Consider the following 20,084-nt stretch of genomic DNA (forward strand, 5'->3'; position numbering starts at 1 on the left):
CTAGCATCAGCCATCCTGACTCATGTTGGAGATCTGTGCCAGCACCATACTGTGTAAACACAATCGGATCCCTACAGCCCTCTCTCTGTCCCCAACAGAGTTCAATTGATTATTGATTTTTTTCTTTTTAAAAAAAAGATATATTTATTTATTTATTTATTATACATAAGTACACTGTAGCTGTCTTCAGACACTCCAGAAGAGGGCATCAGATCTCATTACAGATGGTTGTGATTCACCATGTGGTTGTTGGGATTTGAACTCAGGACCTCTGGAAGAGCCATCAGTGCTCTTAACCACTGAGCCATCTCTCCAGCCCTGATTTTTCCTTTTTTTTAATATAGATTTTTTTCATAGGTATATAAACTATTTATTAACAGCAAAGGCCCAGAGACTCATTTCTTCTTGGATACCCCCACAGCATGGCCCCTGCGGCCAGTGGTCTTGGTGTGCTGACCGCGGACACAAAGGCTCCAAAAGTGGCGCAGCCCTCTATGGGCTCGAATTTTCTTCAGCCGCTCCAGGTTCTCACCGTTTTCTAGACCGTTGGCCAGAACCTGGCTGTACTTCCCATCCTTCACATCCTTCTGTCTGTTCAGGAACCAGTCTGGAATCTTGTATTGTCGTGGGTTCTGCATGATGGTGATCACACGCCATTCTCCGAGTGCGTTCTCCAGCCCTCTTGGTGAGGTCGATATCTGCTTTCCCCAATACCACATGAGCATAGCTCCGCCCCACGCCCTTAATGGCAGTGATGGCGAAGGCTATTTCCGGCGCCCATCAAGGTTGGTGTTCAGTACTTGCAAATGTGTGGGAACTTCTCAGAGATCACTAGAGACATGGCGGCGGCACAGAGGCGGTGTGTAGGCCTCCTGTGGAAGAAGCATATTATAGATTTTTAAAGTAAAACCTATCTCTGAATTATCTTTCATATGACTATAAACCTACATTTACATAAGAAAGTTTTAAAAAGCAAAACCTCGGGAGACTAATTGGTTTTGAACGAACTTTCTTTACTATTGAGACATATGCCATTTTTTTTCCATTTTCATTTTTATAATTTGAGTTTTCATCTTCTTACTAATAAACTTTGTTCTCTGACAATTTCATGCAGGTTTATAATGGAGTCTGGCTACCCTTCTCCTGCTCTCTCTCCCCTACCACTCCTACCAGCTTACCTTCCTACAAATCTCTTCCCCATAATCATAATTTTTGTTTTATGTCCACAGCGTTTAACTAGGGCCATCTGTATGACCCTGGGTCAGGAACTTTGCTGGTGTGTTCACTAATGGGCACACGACTGTACAGCAGGTGCCTCCCTAACATAATCTGTTAGTTGCTGATAAAGCAACAGGAAGTGGTAGGGCCTTGTCAGCAAGTTTCTCATCCATAGCTGACTGTTGTTGGGTGGAGCTAACAGGTGTGGACCCAGTGCCAGCAGGCATAGTTGTTGCTGTGATTTCAGGTTTGCCATGGCTACATGAAGTCTGGAAGATGGCCTCTCAAAGTCCTTCTCCCTGCTTTCTGATCTTTACATTCTTTCTACCCCCTTATTTAGAAAAGCCCCAAACAAAATCAAACTGTGTATCCCAGGCTGGCCTGGAAGTTGCTATGTAGACCAGGCTGGTTTTGAACCTGCAGAGCTCTGGCTGCCTCTGCCTATCAAATGCTGGGTGAGTACCAACATGCCTGGTTCGCGTTCTGCCTTTTCAGTGTTACTATTTCCTAACCCTCACAGGTTATAAGTCTTGTTTAGGGCTGAGCCCTCAAGCATCCTTCATCTCAAGGTTAAATAGAGACAGTGTTTGTCACTTGTTCTTTTATCGTGGCCTTTTCAAAGCTGAGACTTAAAATCTTGAATTTTTTTTCTTTTTGATTGGCTTGGTTTCACGATCAAGAAGGTTTTTTTTTTTTTTTTACAAAGTTCATAGGTGTTTCCATTAGTTTAAATTAGCTGTCATCACATACATGCGCACACTCACAGTCAGGCACACACTCATACGCGAACACAATCAGGGAAGACTGGATAGTTTTAAAACAGAAATTTATTTTTTCATAGTTCTGGAGATCAGAGTCCAAGATCAAGGTGGCATCAAAGTTAGATTTCTGATAAGGATGCTCTTCCATTTTTGCAAATGGCCATTGTCTTGCTTTGCTGGGCTATAGCCTGCTTTCTATGCCTGTGCAGAAAGCACGTTTTAGTATCTCCTGCTTGTGTATGTGTGACATACATGTATGGCCTATGCATGTGCCCCTGTGTGTGTAGAGGTCAGAGGATGTTATGTGTTCTAACCCATCGTCCTCTGACTTAGTCCCTTGAGACAGTGTTTCATCACTAGGCTTGTGGCCAGCACACCTGTTGGGAACTAAAAAGGGGGCCCAGGGGAAGAGGGGGGAGGAAAAACCCACACCCCGCCAGAGTTTTACCTATTCTCTGTTCTGTCAGGCGTGGGAGAGCTGCCGTACACTTTCCACTCAGCCCTGGGTGGGCATTCAAGCCTCTGACCCACTCTTCAGGGGGTGGCCAAGGGGCAGCCCTACCTGGGAACCCCAGAGCTACTTTGCTAAAGCCACCAGGGTTATAGGAGAGAGGGATGCGGGAAGAGGTTCCTAACACTGATGAGAGTGAGTGCAGCAGATCTCGATGAGCAGAGACTCTCAATGATTTTAAAAGAGAGGGGAGAGAGAGAGAGAAAAAGAGAGGGGGGGGGAAGGCTAGAGAAAAGAGAGTGAGAGAGGAGAGAGGAGAGGAGAAGAGAGGAGAGGAGAAGACAAAAGGAAGGAAAGAGGAGAGAGGAGTGAGAGAAGTGAGAGAAGTGAGAGGTAAGAGAACAAAGGAGTGAGAGGTAAGAGAGCAAAGTAGGGCTGAACAGCCCTTTTTATGGTCTTCACTGTTGCTAGGTAACTGGGGAGGAGTTTAGCCTGAAGGTCAGAAGCTTGGGCTATTGCCTACATGACTTCTAGCCATGCTTCTCTTGTGGGGGCTGTGGGGGTCGGTAACTTAGGCAGGAGCCAGAGTTCCAGGAGCATGAGGGAACGCCTACCGTGTCACTTAGGCAAATTATCACCCTTCGGGGTTCAGACTTCAGCTCAACTGGAGACCAGCCTGCAATTCCCCACACACACCTCAGCAATTATTGTTTTAATCTCTATGTGTGCATAAGCCATGATACACACGTTTAGGTTAGAAGGCAACTTCAGTTGTCTATTCTTGCCTTCCATCTTGTTTGAGGCAAGGCCTCTTTTTGTTTGCTACTAAATATGCCAGGCTAGCTGGCCCACAGTCTTCCAAAGAATCTTTTTATTTTTTATTTTTTGTGGCTGGAGAGACAGCCGTGGGTGCTGGGAACTGAATTCTTGTATTTTTGGTTGTGAGCCTAGCCTTTAACGGCTGAGCCATTTCTCCAGCCCTCCAAAGAATCTTCTATCTCCCTCTCGCATCTCATTATAGGAGCACTAAGTTTACAGACATGTGCCACACACCTGGTTTTCCATGGCTTATGGGAATATAGACTCATATCCTCCCACTTGTTCAGCAATCAATCTCTCGAGCCCTTTATTTAGTTTTTAAAATGCATTTCCTATTTTGGTCTTGAGGTTTTCTCTGGGATATCAGCTATTCTTATATTGGTTTATCTGTATCTGTTACTCTTATTTTATCAAGTTCTTTGAAGTGACTTTAATCCATCTGCCTTTCTTCTCTACATTCATCATGACACCTTCAAGTCTTTCTTTCCTCCAAACTAGGAGATGGTGGTAGATGGCTTCCTGATATAAATTTCTTGTCTTTCTTCCTAATAGAATTTTGTTTTGCATTTAATGGCAATAAATAAATATAGCTTATTAACCTGACTTGGTTAAGCTGGAGGGTGACATATTGTGGAGGGTGGCATCATGTAAAAAGGTCCGTGACTCGTGAAGAATGATACCCAGACCCAAATAGAATGCAACGGCAAAAAGTGTTTATTCTTCAGAGAAGATGCATTCAGGGGCCCACCATACATTAGGGTATAAGACAGAGGTGTGGACTTTGCAGGGTCAGTTTAAAACCTGTAAGGGTAAAAGTGAGCAACTTTTACCTTTCTTCCCCTTGATTGGTTGGCTCTATCTCCAGGGGTATAGGCACCTGTGTGATTGGCTAAGACTCTGGGAGACTTGAGGAACTTTTGCTGATTAACTGTACTTGGCTCAAGCTAGGTGGTTGGGCAGCTTCTACAGCTCCTGATTGGCTGCCCATGAGGTTGGCTCAGGCTAGGTGGTAGGGCAGCTTCCTGATTGGCTACTTGTTTCTAATTTTTTCAGTTCTGGGAAAGAGAAAGGTATGCCAAACTGCCAGTTTGCAGCCTGTCATGGAGTCAGCCTAACTTGGTCCTTCTTAGACAAGGAAAGATAAATCTGTTGTGTGAGATATAAGGAAGCACTCTTTTTAAAAAAGATATTTATTTACTTATTTATTTAATGTATGTGCAGTGTCGCTGTCTTCAGACACACCAGAAAAGGGTATCAGATCCCATGACAGATGGTGTGAGTCACCATGTAGTTGCTGGGAATTGAACTCAAGACCTCTGGAAGAGCAGTCTGTGCTCGTAACCCCTGAGTCATCTCTCCTGCCCCAAGGAAGCACTCTTTAAAAACCCTCAACCAAGTCCGTGAATTCTTTTTGTCTCCTTTCCATCTTGTTACTCTTCCCTGGAACACAGAAGCAAGGTAGGAAGAGATGTAGCTATTTTGGAAGTCTAAAGTGTTCATAAAGATGAGAAAAATGCTCTAGTAATGTTAGAGCAGACAACTGTTTAATCTTTAGTTACTTATTTGAAGATTGAGGAGGGGGAGAGAGAGAGAGAGACAGAGAGAGACAGAGAGACAGAGAGACAGAGAGACAGAGAGACAGAGAGAGAGAGAGAGTCTTTATTTAAACATTGATGTGGTTTGAATATGGACTGTCCTTGTGCTGGTTTGGATAAGAATGCTCCCTCCCATAGGTACAAATGTTTGGATGCTTGGCACCTAGTTAGGTGAGTGGAACTGTTGAAGAAGAATTAGGAGATGTTGCTTTGTTGAAGTACACGTGGTCTTGGTGAGAGCTTTGCCACTGTAGATAGGCTTTGAGGTTTCAGAAGCCCACACCAGACCCAGTTTCTCTCTGCCTGCAACTTGTGGATTAGATGTGAGCTCTCATCTACTTCTCCAGCACCAGGCTTGCCTACGTACTGTTACACTCTCTGGAATGATTATAATGGACTAAACCTCTGAAACAATAGGCAAGCCCCCAATTAAATTCTTTCATTTCTAAGAGTTGTCTTGGTCATAGTATCACTTCCTAGCAATAGCACAGTAACTAAGAAGGTTCTGAATGTGGAATGTTCCCTTAAGTCTCATGTGTAAAGTCTATGACAATGGACAATTACCTCCTAGGCTCTTCACCTGAGGGCCCCTTCCTTCCCAGAAGGGTGAGGCCACACAATTCCAAGAAAACCCATGGGTTAATGGTCCAATGGGGCCAACATGGCAGTAGACGGTTCCCCTTAGAAAGCTTCCAACAGCCCACCAACACCAACCAATCAGTTTAAAGGTTAAACTGACCTGCCAATAGTATACTGTCCAGTTGCTGTTGCTGAAAACTGCCCTGCTCAAAATGTATATAAGCTTCTGCCAGTGTGTGCTCGGGTCACTTCTCCTGCCTGAGTGATTGTCCCCAAAGAGTTGGAACAATAAAATCGTCTTGTGATTGCATCGATTGCTGTCTCCAAGAGCTTCCTTCAAGGGGTCCTGGTAGTTCTTCCTTTGGGCTTCACACATATATTTGAACACTTGTTTCCCAGCTGGTGATGCTGTTTGGGAAGGCTTAGAACCTATAGGAAATGCTGAGCTGGAGGAAATGGGCCACTGAGGGTAGCATAGGAGGTTGTGTATCTCAGTTTCCTATTTACACTCTGCGTTCTGACTTCCAATGCTATGTGACCAGCCAGTCTCTCACTCCTCTGCCAAGCCTTCTCCACCATGATGGAATGTAGTGTGCTCTTGAACTGTGGACCAAGATAACGCTTCTTTCCTTCCTTTAATTACTTCCTGTTAAGTATTTTGTTGCAGAATCCAGAAATTAACCAATACAATGTAAACAATTGTATTGATATACATATAATTGAAAATAATTTCCACTACTTTTTATCATCCCCTTTCATGTCATTGGGTTTAGGGGGAAGATAATCGAGTATTTGAGATGTAGTTTACTTTCAGCTTTCCTCATTGTGTCAAAAATACATTAGTAAACTAAAACAATGGCAAGAGATACAGAGACTCACAGCCAGACATTAGATGGGGCTCAGGGAATCTTGTGAAAGAGTTGGGGGAAGGATTGAGGAACCCAAAGAGGACAAGGACTCCACAGGGAGACCAACAGAGTTAAGCAACCTGGACCCTTAAGGGGTCCCAGAGACTGAACTGCCAACCACAGATCAAGCACAAGATGGATCTAACCACCCCTATCCCCACCCCCGCACATATGTAGCAGATGTGCAGCTTGATCTTCCTGCATATCCCTCAACAACAGGAGCAGGGGCTGTCCCTGAATCTGTTGCCTGCATGCCTGCCTGTGAGTCTTGTTCCCCTAACTGGGCTTCCTTGTCTGGCCTCAATGAGAGAGGATGAGCCTATTCCTGCAGTGAATTGATGCTCTGAGATGTGTGTGTGTGTGTGTGTGTAGTATACCCAGAGGGGGACTCCTCCTTCTCAGAGGAGAAAGGTAAGGTAAGACAGGAGAATCTTTGTGAGAGGGAACTGGAGGGGGGGGGCTGATATTGGGATGTACAATGAATAAACAAAATTTTAAAAAATCTTGAAAGACTTATTTTGACTCAGGAGTTTCAGTTCATGGTCACTCTGAGCCTGTGGAAAGGCAGGAAGTACACTGGGGTAAAGGAACAAAGAACAGCAACACTCAGCTCATTGTGTCCAAGAAGTGGAGCCATGAGATGTCAGGGGACAAGATCTACCTCTCAAGGCACAACACCTTAGTGACTGCAGCTCATCCAACTAGGTCCCACCTCCTAGCTTTTATAATGTCCTAGTAACATCATAAAATGATGAATCCATAATTAGATAACCCCAATTAACCAAAGACCCCCATGATACAATCACTTCCTTAAATCCTAGTCTCTGAGTGTTGGGAGCCAAGTCTTCAACAGTGGAGTTCTGAGGGCAGATTTAATATCTAAACCATAGCAGTGCGTGTGCTTTTGAAAGAGACTGAAAGGAGCCTTCTTCTCCTCCCCCTCCCCCTCCCCCTCCTCCTTCCTCTTCCTCTTCCTCTTCCTCTTCCTCTTCCTCTTCCTCTTCCTCTTCTTCTTTGTATCAGAATGATTCAAAAAGAGCAAAACCACATCAGGACTCGACAAATATTGTCACCTTGGTGATAATTTCAAAAGTCTGTGTGGAGATCTAGAGGAAGGGGAAGAGGTAGTGGCTAGCTGTATTACTCTCAAGCAAGCAAGACCTGGTATTTTATTTTGCCTTTGTGGCTTTCAAATATTTGATGATGAGCTATTTCAAAAAAGTGTTTGTGTCCTCTCCTGTTTTATAAAGAGTCTAAAATCCAGAATTCAGAAAAGATATTTGCGTCACCCTGCTCGGCTGTGTGCCCTTTGAGATAGTGGATGAGGTGAAGCAAAGAAGCAGAAAGTGGTCCAGTTCCGGCCAGAGGACCTCAGCAGTGGTCCAGCTCTGGTCAGAGGACCCCAGCAGTGGTCCAGCTCTGGTCAGAGGACCCCAGCAGTGGTCCAGCTCTGGTCAGAGGACCCAGCAGGGGCTGGGGACTAAGAGCAAGTCTGTACCTTTTGTTGCTTTATTGAATTAGTGTTTTCCGATGGCTTTATTTAGCTGCTAATTAAGCACCAAAATAGCCACAGTCAGCAACTTCTTCAAATCCCCAGGATACTAATTTAGTTGTTTCAATTTACTGTACAAAGCTCACTAACAGGCACTACCCTGAAAACACTAGGCAGACCCCCTTCATAGTACGCTTTCACGACTCATGTCTCCATAGTATGTTTTTACGGCCCATCTCATAACATGTTCATAACATGTTTTCACTAAGCATTCTTCCTTCATAGTATTCTTGTTTTAAAACCAAAAATCCTAGCTGTTCGGTTTCACCAGTGAAAGCTCAGGAGACAGAGACTACGGTGAAAGCCTGCTAGCTCGGAGAGGCAGAGAGAGCACCCAGCTGAACTTCCTACTCCACGGATGCCCCAGAGCGGGGAAAGCTCCTGCTCTTTCAGCTCAAAACCCTCCTTTCTCTTTACTTATGCTCACTCCCTGTCAGCCTGGATGCTTGTTCCACCTCTGGACAGAGGGTTGGCTTTATTTAGCTCTTGGATTAAAGGTATGTGCTAGGGCTGAGCCACACCACAAGAAGATTTTTTTTTTTCTGTAAATAATGCGATCTTGGGTTTCACCGTGTGATCAAATATCCTGCAACACAGTGTGTTTTCACTATGCATGCCTCCTTCATAATACAGTTTACACATAGTTCCTTCTTACTACGTTCTTCTATACAATTAAATGGAAAAGGCCGTTCTGCTTTAGTTTCTCATTCATTTTAATTTGAGTGAGCAGATGTTTCATGTGTACTACAGCCAGCTATTTAATTTGCAATATGGCAAAGCCTATGGTAGCAAGTTATGTTTTGTTATACTGTGGTCTTAATTTCCTCCAAAATGTTAGTATAAAAATTGAATGTATTTTTATTTTCCAGTTCATATAGGGCACCCCAAGAACACAAGTAAGCTCATAAAATTTAACTATTATTTTTAAATGAGGTCTTTTCTTTTTTTCCCTGAAGAATGAGGGAAGCAAAAAGAAAAAAAATGGAAGTAAGGAAAGAGGGAAGAAACCGAGCCATGAAGCTCTCAGCTTGCCGAAGGCCACGACCCACTGCAAGCAAAGATCATGATGCGTGGGAGATCGAATTTGTTCTCATGGAAAATGTTCTTTTCTCTGACATAATGTTGTTATTCATACCATATATATTTATATTACATTTTCATGCATATATTCCCAAGATTATTTTAGAAGATGTGGATAAATAGGGTATGTATAATATATTTCATAACATATATATTACACATATGTAGTATGTATATATATTACATATATTTAGAATACATTTAAAATGTGTAATTGAGGCAGTGTTGCTAATTAGTGTTATGTCATTTATTTAAGAGGAAGGAAACTGGGCTGGAGAGATGGCTCAGCACTAACCGCTCTTCCAGAGGTCCTGAGTTCAAATCCCAGTAACCACATGGTGGCTCACAGCCATCCATAATGAAATCTGACGCCCTCTTCTGGGGTGTCTGAAGACAGCTACAGTGTACTTACATATAATGATAAATAAATCTTCAGGCCGAAGTGAGCAAGCAGGGCTGGAGTTAAATTCCCAGCAACCACATGATGGCTCACAAGCATCTGTACAGTTACAGAGTGCTCATATACATAAATAAGTAAAACTTTAAAAGGAGAGAGAGAGAGAGAGAGAGAGAGAGAGAGAGAGAGAGAGAGAGAGAGAGAGAGAGAGAAAGGAAACTTTACTAGAAACACTTCCATAAGATGGGGCTGTAGGAAAGTCTGTGGGACATTTTGTTCATTAGTGCAGGGAGGGCCCAGTCTGTCCTTGTAGCGTTTCACCAGCAAAACATACTCGGACAACCGGATCCTTCTATGGCAAAGCTTTATTGCTTACTTATCAGGAAGACCTCAAATACAGGAAACTCAGTCCTTTTATAACCCACAAAGAGCAGTTGGAGACGTGTTTCACCCTGACTGGTTGCTCACTATCAGCCCAGATGATGCCACGGGACAGGCAGGGCACAAGGCATGGAAAATTACCCCAGTACATGCGCAGACTACTTGTTTACTAGTCAGAACACCGGATATCAGCGCCATCTTGTAATGGCGCTTGCAAGGGCGGCTCCTCACACCAGTCCATTGTGGGTGAAGCCATCCCTGGACTGGTGGTCCTGGATTCTATAAGAAACCACAATGAGCAAGCCAGTAAGCAACGCCCCTCCATGGCCTCTGCATCAGCTCCTGCCTTCAGGTTCCTCCATGCTTGAGATCCTGTCCAGTCCTTCAGTGATGGACTATGGTTGTGGAAGTGTAAGTTAAATAAACCATTTTCTCCCCAACTTGCTTTTGATTATTGTGCTTCATCACAGCCAAAGTGACCCCAACTAAGAAAATAAGAAGCAGGAATCCCAGAACAATTGACAACTGTCTATGGTCTTCTCCCTTCCTGGCTGTAAACAATTTCCTAGGTATCTCACCAGGAACCACATTTACAGGAAAGGACACACCCTTATACAATCCTAATGGTATTATAATTCTACCCAAGGCATCTCCGCTGGGAGTCATTCCATAACCCATTAAAGAAGAAAAGAAACACACACACACTTTTCTTTGCAATGTTTGAGATATAATATCTATGGCTGATGGTAAGACAACTAATACCCACACTTAAGCATATCTGTTTTCTGGGCATCTCAATTTTAGCTTAACCCTGATGCCTAAAACCTGTGTAAAAATGTGTGTGTGTGTGTGTGTGTGTGTGTGTGTGTGTGTGTGTGTGTTTTAAGGCTTCCTCTTTCACTCAAAGAGGTGAGTAGGTATGTTTATTGTCTTCTGGAGCAACTTTCTTTCCATTTTTGATAATTTCCCAACTCTGCTTCATACTGGGTAGTCCTGAAGTTCTTTGCTGCCCAGAAGCCATCAATCCTGAGCTGGCCTGAGAGAAGATCTCTAAAAGATTAAGGGAACTAACTTATCAGGGCTCCTGAGGGTTGGAGTTAGTCTGTTCACCACTGACAGTCATCACAAAGATTTTCCCTGCACTGAGTAAATGCATTAGTGACTAACTCTGAGCTACTGATAGGGCATTGGTGTCATATTAAGGAAAGAGATCAGTCATTTAACCAAGTGTGAGTACAGATTTGAAATTTCTACTTCATGCTCCCAGTGTTCTCCCTTCTTTGTTGGCTTATTATGTGAATCTGAATCTGTCACTGCCTGAAGGCTGTCTTGTGAATCTGTCCCTGTCCCTGTATGTCTTTATGTGTTATGTATATGCCTGTGTGTCTGTCCCTCACAAAGTGCTTTTCTCTGCCTTTATAGAACTGTACAGAAATCATCGCATGGGGAAGGAATGGGACATTCTTCCCATAAATCTTTAATAGAGGTTTACAGGGGATTGAGTCATTGACTCCAGCTGACCTACCAACAAGTAGTTCTACAAACATCATCATTTATCAACCAATATCCATAAGTAGATATTCATTTTAGAAGGTTGATTCCAACCTCTGCATTGGCTGACTTCAGCAAATGATATATTTTCTGGGTCAGGGGCATCGGGGAGTACTGTATACTTATTCATTAGCTTAGATTGTAAATGTTGATTACATGGGGAATCCTAGGCAAGTAAGGTTGATTGTAGCATTGTTCCCTTCAAGGCAGGTTAAACAGTCAGTCTGGGTACACAGTATCAGGTAGTGATCTGAAGGTGTATTAACTCAGACTATGAGGTCCAGCCATAGGTCCAGTCTTTTACATTTACTGAATGTAAGAAATATTTTCATAATACTGGACTGCCATATTCCTCATGTCTTATTTACAGGTAATCATACACTAGGCTCATTGCTTAGTGTGATTAAACTTGGGGCAACTTCTTATGAAATAAAAGATAACTAAAATATAACCCACATTACACAATTGCTTTGTGATTAAATGAGAGCAAAGGACAGCTAAATTAAAAATCATCATTAGTTTTGTCTATGAGAATTTTGATCAAAAAGTATATGGATTATACTTATTCTGTTGTCAAATTCAATTTTTGATGTTTTGATAATTTCAGCTCTTGCTTTGTTTCTCCAATTTTTCCTATTATTCTTCACTTGGGAATTACAACATTTCAACTTCCAATTCATGTTAGAAACATGAATGTCAAACATAGCAAATTCTTAGATGTTATAGTAAAAATAAAATAATGTTTTAAAAATATGAAAGTACATTGTAAAGCAATGATGAAGATACTCTACAGCTATCCCACTTTGGTCTTGAATGATGACGATGCTCTACAGCTATCCCACTTTGGTCTTGTCTGATCTTGGAAGCTAAGCAGAGTCAGTCTGATTAGTACTTGGATGGAAGAAATGATGAATAGAAAGACAATGGTTTGTGGTGGATAAATGGAAAGTTACTTTAGCAGAAATTTATGCATCCTATGTAAGAGTTTGATAATAGAGTTGTTGCTCTCATCATCTCTCATATTTGAGTCTTATCTCAAGACCATTTCTTCATTCTTTACCTGGACATGTATTTGTTGAATAAAGCTCTGGTACCATAGGAGAAGACCTAGGCCTCAAACTGACCACTCTAGGCGGTCAGGAGGTCAGGTGAGCAAAACAAATGGGCCTAGTTGTGCAGGCACCAGATCCTTAAGCATGCATTTACCCCAGCCCTGGCTTCTCATACAGAAATTTAAATCCTGGGTTGAAAAAGTCTTCAAAAATTTAAGAGAAGATTAGAAATGTTGACTTTTGTTTATATGTTTTTAAAAGTGAGTGAACTGTCCATGTTTTAATTTCTTTGGAGACAGAGTCTCATATATCCCAGGTTAGCCTCAATTTCTGATCTTGACCTTGAACTTCTGATCTTTCTGATGTGTTGGGATAGAGGCCCATGAGACTGACCACTCCTGGTCTATGTGCACTGGAATCCAACCCTGGACTTTGGGAGCACTAGACACACACTCAACAACTAGGCTATACCCCTAGTTCTCTTTCAGTTTTTTTTTAAGTATTTTAGAGCTAATAAACTACATGTGTGAATGTCAGTCATCTTCCATGTTGTGACAGATAAAGAAAAGTTGATTATTATTAACCTAATGGCATCATTTTGTGGGGAAAGCTGTGCCTATGAGAAGAACGTATCAGAAGCTCACTTTTGCACATGTCCAGAGATTGTTGTATAAACTAATGCATGACACCCTAAAGAGACCAACAGTGTGAAATAAAGGTCATGTTTGTGAAATAAAAATTACAGGAGGACATTGTTTTGGGTTAAGTTGCTTCCTAGGACTCTGATAGACCAGGAGGCTAAATATCAATGTGTAGTTACTCATAATAAAGTTGGAAACCACCAATTTTAATTAAACAGTTTATTTAGCCATCTGAGAAAATAGCCTTCCAGGAAAACAGCCAGATTTCAATGACAGGGCACATTCTCTTGACAAGATAACCAAGTTTCCTCTGTTTTATCTTTTCATAGAAAAGGTAACCAATCAGTTATTTTCCTATTGTAGGGTAACCAGTTACTGTCTTATTGAAGGATAACCAACCAGTTACTTTCCTATTGTAAGGTAACCAATCAGTTATTTTCCTGTGGTAGGGTAACCAATCAGTTACTTTCCTATTGTAAGGTAACTAAATAGTTACTTTCCTATTGAAGGATAACCAATCAGTTACTTTCTTGTTGTAGGGTAACCAATAAGTTACTTTCCTATTGTAGGGTAACCAACCAGTTACTTTCTTATTGTAGGGTAACATCAGTTATTTTCCTATTGTCCCACTCCCCGTTTTTGCTTTACAAGGAAATAAATGACCTATCTGCTTTTGTTTCATTGTTTGGTCCCTTTCCATTTACAAAACCAGCATCTCCTCAGCTTGTTGGAACACTTTTGATATTTTATGGAATCAAGTGTTTCCTGATTCTAGAATTGAAAACTAAGACAATTTTGTACCTTGACACAGTTAACGTTTAATAATGTGGCTTCAGTCATACAGACAAAGCTACATAAATACATTGTTTTGGGTGGGGTGGGAGTAGGGGTTGAAGCCAAGATCATGCACATTCAAGGAGTTGTTGCTGCCCAACTACATTTCCAGTCCCCATAGTTTAATTTCTCCAAGAAAAATATTCCCCTGGAGTTGTGATCACTTTTTCCTGGAAACATAGTGGCTTATTTTATGACTTAGTGCACAGCCAGCTGATAAAACAATGACTGGAAGTCCTTGTTGAAGGACTTCTATCAGTAGGTTAAGATTCATGGGAAATGTGAGAAAATGGCATTTAGCCTCACCCAGGCTGTTGTCCCTAATGTATAAATTGTTCTTACTGCTACTGTTTTGGACCCTATTAATTTCTGGCCATTGAAAAGAACAAACTATAGGACTATTTTTTTTAAACAGGTTGCTTGGATAAGATTATTTATTTATTCATATATTTATTTATTTTTATTGAACTACTCTTTCTTTTCTTTCTTTCTTTCTTTCTTTCTTTCTTTCTTTCTTTCTTTCTTTCCTTCCTTCCTTCCTTCCTTCCTTCCTTCCTTCCTTCCTTCCTTCCTTCCTTCTTTCTTTCTTTCTTTCTTTCTTTCTTTCTTTCTTTCTTNTCCTTCCTTCCTTCCTTCCTTCCTTCCTTCCTTCCTTCCTTCCTTCCTTCTTTCTTTCTTTCTTTCTTTCTTTCTTTCTTTCTTTCTTTCTTTGATGTTCAGTTTCACCAGCACCTATGCTTTCAGAGCCAGCTCCACTGTGGTGCCTGGTCAAGGTTGGAGCCCACTCTCCTGAGTACTGTAGCAGGCAAGGGGCAGGGCCAGCTCACCCTGCCTTCATGACCCCTTGGCCAATTCTTTTGACTGCTGGCCCTTGTGAAGGGCAAGCGGGGAGGGTATCACCCTCAGACCCAAGCCACCTCATGGCAATCGAATGGTGTGGCCAGCTCACCTTTGCTCTGTCCTCGGGGCTGGCTCACCTGCTCCCCCATTGACCAGGGCCAACATCTGTGCTGCCCAGATGAGGTGCCGGGCTACTCTCCTGAATGCTGCAGCTGAGAAGGGCAGGGCCAGCCCTCCCATTCTCATGACCCTGGGGCCAGGTGGTGGGGGCAAGAAAGTCAAGTCATCACACCCATGCCACTTAACGGCAAGTGCCAGCTCTGCCATGCTCTTCCTCTTGGGACTGCCTCACCTACACCCCTACCACAACGACCAGCTCCACTGTGCTGCCTGGGTGAGGCACAGGGCCCACTCTCCATAGAGATGCCACTGGTGAGAGATGGGGCCAGCTCTCCATAGCGCCATATTCAGCCCAGGGTGGGGAGAGTTACACACAGTTCCCGGACATCCTCATGTTCCCCCGTGGCTGTCCCCGATCAGAGACATCTCCATCTTCTCTAGTGGTGATATGAGCTATAGACATTGACACTGATCCATAGCCTAGCACAACCATGAACTTAGACTTGACGTCAGTGTCAGCTCAAGCTGGGACCACATCATGGCCCCAGGTGGCCAGGCTGGCCACTCACAACAGGCTACTCCTCTCTACCCTCAGGCTTCCTGTTCATAATGCTCTTCATAATGCTCATGCTGTTCCACTCCACTTTCTCTCCCATCTGACCACCACGTATTTGCACATTGTAGTGGCTCCCACTACAGGTTGGATGTTATAATGATTTTTTAAAGTCTCAATTGGGGGTTTCTACCCCTGGCTTTGATCATTCAGTTCACAGATGAAAGACCCAAAGCTTTTATATTTAGAATAAGGGCTAATCAGCACTAGAGCTGGGCAAATATCTAACCTCTAGACTATTTTGTCTATTTCCCTGCCAATAACCCCGAGATATGACTTGCCATATTCCATGTAGGCTGCTCTTACTCAGACTGGCCAGACCTCCTAGCTAATTCTCACAATCGTTTACCCCATGACATCTTCTGTTCTCTTCCTATTTCCCCATGGTCCTGCCTCAAATCCCAAGCCTGGGAACTGAAACCCCATCTACCTCTCCTCTGTCCAGCTGTTGCATCTTTGTTTAACCAATAGTTTAAATTAAAGAGTAAGGTCACATAGCATCACTTGATGTTCTGAGGATTCTCGCATCCCTGAGGCAACCAGGACTAGTATTTAGCCTTACAACACATAGCAACAGACCAAACCCCAACAGCTGGCAACTGGCTGGCAGGCCCCTGGGCAACATCCCCCATCTGTGCTGTGTCGCATGGTGGTAAGCAGTGTCTATGGCCTACCTGTGCCATGCTCTGGAGGGCAGGCCTGGGCTTGGCACGTTGGTCCACAAGTCTCTGTCTTCCTCCTCTGGATTTGATTTGATTTGATTTTTATGAGTCCTAGGCATAAAACAGCTTTGGCCACCAAGCCAGCCATCAAGCTGGAGGAACAAAAGACTGCCATCTGCTCTGCCCCTGATATGAGAACACCACCACCAATAATGTGATTTTTTTTGCCCGTTGCCGGGGGGTGGGGGTTGCTGGAACTACTTAAACTATCAATGGTATAGATAGATTAAATTAGATAGATAGATGATAGATTTTTCTATTGGATTTCTTTCTCTGGAGAACAGAGACTAATCTAAATCTATCCTATGCACAGAGTATTAGTACTATTGACATGTTGCCTCCTCTTCCTCCTGTTTTATATAAATTACCTTTCTTAGATTCTACAAGACTGTAAGTTGTCAGAGTCTACACAGTTAATATAGGTCTTTGGAGTGAAGGATATAGTATGTAACATATGCATATTAACTTTCTTTTTTTAAAATATGTTTTTATTTATTGTTATATGTAAGTACACTGTAGCTGTCTTCAGACACCCCAGAAAAGGGCATCAGATCTCATTACGGATGGTTGTCAGCCACCATGTGGTTGCTGGGATTTGAACTCAGGACCTCTGGAAGAGCAGTCAGTGTTCATAACCATTAAGACATCTCTCCAGCCTCCACATATTAACTTTAAATACATGTATACTTTAAAAGGGTGAATTCCACCCCTGCCCGCTCCTGCCCCTAATGCATGTGTTGACTCTCGATCTCTAGCTCAGAATGGCACTGTGCTTAGAGGGTGTCCAAAGACATGAGATCTTAGTGCTGCTCCTAATTCAATATGGCTAGTATCTTCAGAAGTAGGGGAATGAGTTTAACAGGGAGAAAGAGAGACAGAAAGGGAAGGTATGAAGGAGTCGGGGAATGATGAACCCATATGAAGAGAAGAAAGGCCATGTGAGCACCTATTGTGGAAGTGGTCATCTGCAAGCCAAGGAGAGGTCTCTGCAGACTGAGCCTGGTGATTTCTTCCTTGACCTTGGACTTCTATGCCTTAGAACTATGAGAAAACACAGCTCTGTTGCTTGGGTTGCCTAGTCTATGTTATTTTGCTATGGCTGCCCTAGGAAATGAATCGGGTGCAGTCACATAATTAACTCCTTTCTGCTTGCAATCTGAGTCCTGAACTTCCTTATGATTTTGTTTGTTTTTCCCACACGAACACACATCTAAAGTGTGTTTGTTTATGGACATTTTCGGAAAGTTTTTGAGAGGGACAGCATCACACAGAGCCTGTGTCCAGTGCCATTGGCAAGGAGATTGTTGTGGAATTTGGCACAGACTATGTCACTGTTTCCATGGGCCCAAATGACTTCCCTCCTGATTCCTCTGGTTTGTCCAGTCTGCTACCAGGAGCCAAGGTTTTTGCTTTGTGTACACAAACACCTTCCATTTAAAGAAGTGCAGTAGGCTCTCTCTACTTCTGAACACCCTGTTTGTAGCCAGTAAACATGGCCTTGCATTACACAGCCTGTCACACACACTTGCTCTTTAACTTTCTGTTGTTTTGGTTTGGGGGGGACAGGGTTTCTCTAGCCCTAGCTTTCCTGGAATTCCATCTATAGATCACACTGGCCTTGAACTCAGAGATCTCCCTGCCTCTACCTTCCAAGTGCTGGGACTAAAGGCCTGTGGTACCTTGCCTGCCTCATACTTGCTTTTTTAGGTATCCTGTTCTCAGCAGACCTCCGTAGGCTCCAAGGTGGCATTTCCTTATGTTCTGAATGCTAAGATTCCCCTTGCCTGTCATCATACAGCTATAGTGAGGTACGAATCTAGTGAGGGTTTTCCTGATGGGGATTTCTTTAGCAGCTGATATGATTGGGATATGGTTTGAATACGTGTTGGAAGCTTGGCCCCTAGTCTGGCAGTGTTGAGAGTGAAACCTGTAAGAGATGGAGCATGGTGGAAGGAATTAGGTTTTGGAAGTGTTGTTGGGTCTGGGCAAAGGGCTTCTTGGACCTTGCTTACTTGCTCCATCACAGCTGGTTCAGCGATTCCCAATGTTATTGGGAGTGGTGTTTTAAATAGGAATGGCTGCATAGGGTCATACATTTGAAGGCTTGGTCATCAGGGAGTGGCATTATTAGGAGATAATGGTCTTGTTGGAGTAGATGCGGACATACCTTGTTGGAGAAGGTGTACCACTGGGGGTGGACTTTGAGGTCTCAAATGCTCAAGCCAGGCCCAGTGTCATTATCTCTTCCTGCTGCCTGATATCTGGATGTACAGCTCTTGGCTCATTCTCCAGTATTATGCCTGGCTGGATGCTGCTGTGGTTGATGATGGTAATGGACTAAACCTCTGAAAATATAAACCAGCCCTAATTAAATGCTGTTCATTTTTTAAAAAGATTTATTTATTTATTTATCTATTTATTATATGTAAGTACACTGTAGCTGTCATCAGACACTCCAGAAGAGGGCATCAGAAGTAGAGCTCTGAGCTCCTTCTCCAGCACCATGTCTGCCTGGACGCTGCCATGCTTCCCACCATGATGATGATGATGATGCACTGAACCTCTGAGACTGTAAGCCAGCCCCAATAAATGTCCTTTATAAAAGTTGCCATGGTCATGGTGTCTCTTCACCATGAAACCCTAACTAAGACAAGAGGTTACAGGTGGCACATCTAGAGTAGTGGACCTATATTAACTAAAGGACTAAAATTTTGCTCCTCTTGCTGTTGCAGTAAATCTCTCCAACCCAATTATGTCCCGGCAATGAAAACACAATGCAATTAATATAATTACATGCTGTGCACCTAGATTGGGCAGATCTACCGCTACACTACCATCTTCCCCATCTATGAGACCCCTTAGAACTTGCAGTTTCTCCAGGTCACGTGCTTCTGCTCTGCTTTTCTTTTTCCTCCCCCCTCTACCTCTTTTCTCTCAAACCTCCTTCTTTTTTATCTCTTTGTTCCATCTTCCCCTTTTTCTGCCCATTTGTCAGCTCTCCTTTTATTTTATTAAGGTGGGAAGCAGGTTTACAGGAAATCACCTGAGTGCTGACTCATACTTTGTTCACAGTCTCTCACAGGAGAATTGAATTGACATCAAATATAATTAGCCCCAGGGCTATCCACAACATCTTGCTGCAGCCCAGGAGTATGAGAGCCATGGACTACTAATAAAGCATGTGGCATAGGACCTCCCTCTGCCTCTAAAACTGAACAGAGATCCTCCCCCTGCCTCATGGGCCTGAACTCTCTCAGGGGCTCTGCCATGCCACTATCTATGGTGTCAATAATTCTAATAAACTGCTCACCCACAGGACAATCTGCCTCAGTGTCCCCTTGAACCCTTAATATGAGACCTTGTAGAGTGAGCTGGCCTTCTCAGGAATTATAAAGCGAAGCCCCACCCCCACCCCTGTCACATGAGCTTGGCTCTGAATGCATATGGCCCAGGCCCTTTGTACGTTGCTGTGCTATGATGCAGCCAGGGGATCCTTACCAGCTTGAAGGTTTTCTTAAACCCTCCAAAATGTGAACTAGATAAACCTTATTTCTTTATGAAGTGCCCAACCTCAGATAATGTATGAGAGCAACAGTAGCAGCAGCCTCTAAGTAGGCAGTTGCAGACAGCTTATCGAGAAAATATTTGGCTAAACTTGCAGGTTTTATTACATTCCTAAGCTAAATTCAATTTTGAAGGAACATAAAAAGAATCTTTTAAAGCCAAGAAGCTTCTGCCAGATGAATGGTCATTGTCTAGTGATAGTGCTCCATGAGCCATGAGTGAGTCAGAACCAACCTCTCCAGGCCTTGACAATTCTATAATCTATCTTTATAGAGGTGAGGGTGTCTAATATTTCCTGTAGTATTTTGGCAGCATTTTCTGGTAGGTGACAGGCAGTCATTTTGTACTTGCAATAAAGACAGTAAGAAAAACAGCTTTATGTATATGTTTATGGTTTCAGTGGCTA

The 20,084-nt window shown here is 43.0% G+C and overlaps 1 pseudogene; it reads right to left on the reverse strand.

The window, feature by feature from the left end:
• Positions 1 to 345: 345 nt before the first annotated feature.
• LOC110291786 lies at positions 346 to 841 on the reverse strand (annotated as a pseudogene).
• Between the last annotated feature and the right edge of the window lie 19,243 nt (positions 842 to 20,084).

This window comes from Mus caroli, chromosome 3 (assembly GCF_900094665.2).
Source record: "Mus caroli chromosome 3, CAROLI_EIJ_v1.1, whole genome shotgun sequence".
Taxonomy (NCBI): Eukaryota; Metazoa; Chordata; class Mammalia; order Rodentia; family Muridae; genus Mus; species Mus caroli.